This window comes from Juglans regia, chromosome 1, assembly GCF_001411555.2.
Source record: "Juglans regia cultivar Chandler chromosome 1, Walnut 2.0, whole genome shotgun sequence".
Taxonomy (NCBI): Eukaryota; Viridiplantae; Streptophyta; class Magnoliopsida; order Fagales; family Juglandaceae; genus Juglans; species Juglans regia.
In genome coordinates, this window is record NC_049901.1 from 18,354,894 (window position 1) to 18,361,429 (window position 6,536).

Consider the following 6,536-nt stretch of genomic DNA (forward strand, 5'->3'; position numbering starts at 1 on the left):
TTTGTTTCGTGGCCGAGAGCAATGAGTTGGCTTGATGAGTTGTCTTTCCATGAGTGTCGTCTATCCAGATCTGTTGGTCGCCAAGGGTGGCGAGCTAGCATCTTAGGCCTGTTGTGGGGCTTGATGAGCAGTGGCCTCATAGCGGCGTCTCCATAGTGACGAGTAATGGTCTTTCCGTTGGAGAGGAGCTCTCTTGCTGGCAATAGAAACTTTCATGCTGCTGTGGTAGGGACCTTCAGTGCCGAGCACTGGTGAAGGTGGCGAGGAGGTGTTCGCGGCATGAAGTAGTTTCTCTCAACTTGTGGCAGGTGGAGTTTTTGTGGTCGAAGATAACCATGATGGTGACAGAGTGTACCAACGAGTTGGGAGGCAATTGCTGGGGCCTCACTGGTTCACAACAATGGGGAACTGCGCCAGTAGGAGTTTTTGTGGCTGAGGACCAAGGGTTGTGTGAGCCTTTCAGTGGTGTGCTGCAGTGATGGTTGCGCAGAGCTTTACGACAAGCCCGTCTGTTGGGTGAGAATCACTGTGACGGCGATAGATGGCACCGAAGGTTCAGGGCGTTGCCATGGGTGGCACAACGAGCTCGCGATTGGGTTGGGCTGGTGAGTACTTTCTGGCGTCGGTGTCGAGCGACTCTTGCGGTGAGCTTTGGTGATGGTGGCGAGGGTTGACAGCGGTGAGGAACTCCAGTGAGGTCGGGAACCACCACACCGGCAACAAACGATGTCAGCGAGCTAGGTGGTCAGTGGTTGGACCTTCGTAGTGCGCACTGGTGAGAACGATAAGGGACGGAAGTGAGGAACTCCAGTGTGGTCGGGAACCACTAAGCCGACGATAGAAGGGCTGGGCGAGCTAGGTGGTAGTCGGTGGCTAGACCTTCATGGTACATAGCAATGTGCATCCTCTGCCCGCAGTACAGTGCTCGACGTGATCGGCTTCCTTGGTCGAGGAACCACCCTGCCAACGATAGAAATTGCCAGCGGTTTTGGTGCCGGCTGGTGGTGTCCCCACCAATTCACTGAAGCATGTGTGTGGGCCTCTGGCAGCTGATTTCTTCTCTACCCGTGTTGTGTACCGTGTGCACAACTCTGTGATTCAATGAGTTACCAGCAGAAGGCTTTGCCGCTGTCGTATCTCCTCCATGCAGGGATGCTGCCCTCAAATCCCATTGTGCTATTGGGGGTGGTGGTCAAGGTTCTACACGATGAAAGATCAGCTGGGTGCACATTGTGCACCCCTTACGTAAGTTGTGCATGACACATGCACAGTGCATGCTGCACGTGCGGTATGCTTCCTATGTTCTTCCTCTATATTTTTTTTACCATCCATTGCAATTTTATGAGAATAAATAATAGGAAATAGCAAAGTTAAGTAGATCTTATCTATTTTTCAAAGAAGATCTCGTGAGTCGGAGAATATCCTTCTCCCAATTCTGGTGCAGAATATTTCATGAATCCCACAGTTGGTACCAACAATTAAAGCCTAAATGCGCACAACAGACTTGAATGGAGGAAAGAATTATCCTCAGCCCACATTGGTGATTTGGGTTTCGATCCAGTACTCTTCGCGTTCAACCATAAAATAAATAATAAATAAGCGAATAAAAATAAATAAATAGAGACACAAAGATTTATGTGATTTGGTGTAATGCCTAAGTCCACGGGTCGTTTGGTGGCAAAACCACTATAATGAGTGATTTCACAATCTCTCATAGCCTCTGTATCTCACAATACAATGGAGTAATTTAGGATTCCTAGAGGTTGAAGACAGTGTCTCCCTTAAGAGAAGATCCTTTGGAGTCGCTATGTATGGTGGAGTTTATACGTAGAACTTCTGTGGAGAGCCTATAAGATTTGTGGGGATTTCCTCTTTATATAGTTGTCTATTTCTTTGGAATGATTGAGTCAAACTTACCTTGTGAACCCCTTTCCTCTTAGGAGTTTGAGTCGCTTTTCTTTTAGGAGTTTGAGTGTCTTTCCTTTTAGGAGTCTGAGCTAACTTTTCTCATCTCTTCTTCGCCTTATCTCGGGGCTAAATTATAGAATGCACAAGTCACATTCTTAAGAATCTACACATTCTTAAGAATGTAGATGTCGAGAAAAATGTTAGATTTCACGAAGGTTTCATTATCTGTTGATATGTCATTAATTAATTAAAATTTTGTTTATTGTCTTTTTTTATTTATCAATCATTTAATAACACATAAGCAAATAATTTTAGAGTAATTCTTAAAACTATGATTAATAGCATTTTTTATTACATTTCACAAACTCAAAACAAAGGTATCCTTAAATGAAGACTATAATATCCTCTTTTGTCAACTCTTAGTTGAATTCTTGACTATTTTATTATGTATTTCACAAATACATTGCTCTCCTGCTCGAGTCTTGAAGTATGATATACTAACCGTTAGTGTCGTGTTTCGCAGCCTGGGCAACTCTACGTTGTTGAGCTCAGTCTGGATCTTGTTGAGATAGAGAATGGGAGGCTCAGGGGCCATGGTACCTCCGATGCCTAAGTCAGTTGCTTGGTTAGGGTGGCGAAAATAAGTGAAAGAGAAAGCTATTCAAAATTAGAGAGAAAGCCCCCCAGAGGGTGTGAGAGGATATTTATATACTTGGCCAATGTGGTCTTCTGACGAAAGGGATTCGAGAAGGTGTCGTCCGTACCTGTCAGTTGGGTCGTAGGGGTGTTGCCTGCACCCTTCTTGCCGCGTTTCGTGTCCTTTGTGTTAGCCTTTCGTAAGGTGACAAGACCCCATGCCTGATCATGACAACCATTGACACCTTAGTCTAGGGCATGTTGTGCTTAGCATTGTCCTCCATTTAATGCGGCATAGCCATGGTTAGGCAAGACACCGTCAGTACCCGAGGGCAGGGGTTATCCTTGACACCTTGCTCCTGAGTTATCAACGCTTCCGTCTATGCTGCTTTCAGCACCTGGACGTCAGTGTTTTTCCTGACACCCTGATTTAATCCTGACACCTTGATCATGGGTGGTTAGGAGCACTCCATACCTCTGACCAGTTCCCACACAAGGCACATCTTTTGCTCCCTTCCTGTTGTGGGCCTTGTGGGTCGGCCTGGTCCATGCCACCCAAGCGACCTTGGCCAGTTCGTTCTGCCCAGCTCAGATCTAAGGGATTACTCTCCTTACAATACCCCGCTAATTTCTAGCATATTTGTAAGGTAGGAATTGAAAAGAAAAAGAGGAGTTGTGACTCCCCCACATTCTGTCGTATTAAAGTCTTGGCGGCGTAATTGTCGCTCCCTATCCACTAGTGGAGTCTGGGAGTGCGGCGTCCAAGTGTGTGTCTCCCACCTGTTTGGCTTCCTGGGGACGCGACGGTTTGTAGCACCTGAAATGACCCCCTGATGTTTATTCTGCCCTATGCAGATTAGGAGGGGATGCTTCTGTTCTTCTACTTGAGGTTGTCCCATCGGTGAATTTCCCGTCCGCGTGCCATGCTCGGGATTGGGCCGTGCTGTCCATGGGCCCAACTGGCGGCTGTTGGTTTCGTCACCTCACCTCGTACACTTTCCTATAACTATCACATCCCTTCGATTTATGACCCGTGGTCACTTCATTGCCTGTCGAACACCAACTGTCACCCAGTCTCCTATTTAAACCCTTTTTCCCTCTTCGATTCTCCCATTTCTACCTCTGCATTCCCGAAATCCTCTTGTTCTCTCTTCTTCAAGCTTTCCTCAAAGTTCCTTTCTCTTTCCTGCTTCGATATCTTCTTCGTGTGTTCTACCATGGCTGCACCTACCGAAATCGTACCCCATGGCTGCTCCGATATCTTCTTCGTGAGTCGATCGTCACTATCAACGATCTCCGTGCATGGCAAAGGTCGTATGCCATTCCTCCTGAGGTGGTTATGGATATCCCTAGCCATCATGTTCCAGCCATGGATGCAGATGGGATGGCGACACGAGTGGCCCTCTTCCCGTTGATATTCTCCAACGGGTTGCGGCTGCAGTTCTGCCACCCCATCCAGTTAATCCTCACCTTTCTGAAGTTGGCTCCTATGCAACTCCACCCCAATGCCTGGCGAATCAAGGTGGCGAGTTGCATAATCTTTCAGCAAGTGTGGACTACTCAAGAGTTCTTGTCGGTGTACAGGATCTTGCACCTTGATGGGGGCTTGTGCAGTTTCCAAGCTCGGGCCACTGAGAAGCGCTTCGTCACTCTGGAGAGGCGCTTTTCTTCCATCAAGGAATGGCAGCGGCGCTTCTTCTTCATCTCTAGCTTGGGCTGGGAGTATCCCCAGGGAGGGGAAGTTCATTAGGAATTTTTCGTTCGAGCCATCTAGGCCAACATGCAGTGGAGTCAGACTCTCTCGATCCAATTGTCCAAGAAAGAAGAGTTCAGAGTTGCCATTGTTTTATCTTGGGTGGCTGCCCACCCCGTTGCATCTAAGACAAATGCGCGGTTGACGGAGGTTAACATTAGGCGACACCTGCTCCTTCCCGGCCAATTCTTTGTGCTTGGTCAGGAGTTTTTGTATGTTCCCCCTTCTTCTCCTATGACGAAGCGCCAAACTTCCACTAGTGCAGTGGAAGATTGGGGCAAACGACGTCGAAAAAACGACAATGAAGCTGGGGCCCCCTAGGTCGGGGGCTCAGGGCCCTCATTTTCACCCCTCCACCTTTTCTTGCTCTGTTCCATCAAACTCCTCTCGTGGGGCTCCGGACAGTTCATCATGTTGACCTCCGCTGGGGTCTCCATTCAGTGAGTTCGGCACTACTTCTCGACCAGTTTTGTCGGGCGCCCCTCGTAGTACCTCCCACTGCCCGTTTTGCCCAACATTGTCAGGGCCTGCTCAGAGTACCTTTGGCAGCACCTCCCATCGAGGCCCGTTTAGCTCATCTCGTCAAGTCCTGGCCACCGATGCCTCTCACCCTTCATCCCTGCAGCCTGTGGTTCCACCATTGGTAGATGCTTTTAGTGATGATGAGAATGAGGAGGACAACATCATTCTCAACACCATGCCTTCTTAAATCTTGCTCCCTGTAGGGCCTTCCCGGCGTTCGAGTCCCTACCCTCCTTGGAAGATACTCTTGCCAATGAGGAAGCTGCTCGTGCCTTGCCTTCAGCCAGGGAGATGCTTTCCCCGTCTCCCCCGATGCCTCTGATCCCTGCTCACCACGGGGGGCTTGAGTCGGGCTTCCCCAAAGCATAGAAGCGCGATGACAACTAGCTCTTTAACGAAGCCTTTAAGGGGCGTTGGGGTAGGGCGCAACCGATTGAGAGTGATCCCTATCTAGACAAAGGCTTCCCATAAGAGGATATTGGTAGAACTGCATTGTCGATGAGGACTCTTCTCATCGTGTACTTGGCGATCTACACGATCACTGCTAAAGTGTCGTCGTGAAGGTGGAGAATGTCATCCTCATATTTTTCATTGACGGTTATGATCATCCCCCTTATGTGGTTCCTAGTGCCCGGGACTGCCCTGCTGGTGGTGGCGTGGGCCCTCCGTGCTAAGGAGGTGGTCCCTCCCTCAGCGTATCCTCCTACAATTGTTTGAATTTCGCCCACAGGGTCATTTTCTCTAGCTGGGCTTCTTCGGCATGGGCTTACTCGGGGCCGTCTTCTTGCCCTTCGCCTTGTTGGACTTTCACTCCTACACTGCCACAAGCGACCATCGCGTTGTCGGCCACATCACTCATCACCCTGCTAGTCTAGTAGGGCTTCCAATTCCTCGATCTTCCATTTTCTGGTGAAGCAATCTTTTGTTCGACTGTCAGTACAGTGGTAGGTGCAATACTTAGGGCGGGTTTGGCCCTATTTTTGTTCGCCTTGTGGGCTTAGGTTTCTTTCGGCATCCATAGCAATGCTGGAGTGTGTGTGTGGCTTGACTAACCCACGGGTAGGCTGCTCTTCCTTGTGCTTGGTCTCTCGTGCCTTCTTCCTGTTACCTTCTCGGCTCATGGCGCTGCTCTAGTTGGCGGCTCTCTTGTATGCCCGTTCCAACTCGATCTTCCTGGGAGCTGTCAACGCTTGTAGCGTGTATCAACATTGATGAAACCGTCGACTCGGTCCATGAACTCCCTTAACGAAGTGGGGGTTTTCCCCGCGATCTTGGTCATAAAGGGGTTACGGGGCCAGACCCCCCTAGCAGAGCCACCAGAGTGATCTTTTCATCCTGGTCTTCTGTTGTCATGCACTTTTTGTTGAACCGAGAGAGGTATGGCTTCAAACTTTCATCGTCTCGCTGCTTCACAGTCAAAAGGTAGGCAACAGGATGCCTCATCTTCCTGTTTGCCATGAATTGCGTCAGGAACTTATGCAAGGTCATATGGGCCTTGAATGTTTCTAGATAATCTAAGGGATCTCTGGACCTGTCGTACACATTTACGAGACTTTGGATCTTGGGAGATGAGGGACTACCATAACCTTATCGCTATTTGGCAGGTATGTGCTAGTGAGCTACTGGTCCACCGTGGACTTCATGCCCAACCACCTGGCCATCTAAGCGTATTTTTCCCTGAGTTCACCGAGCTCGAGGTGCATCCTGCGCTACTCTT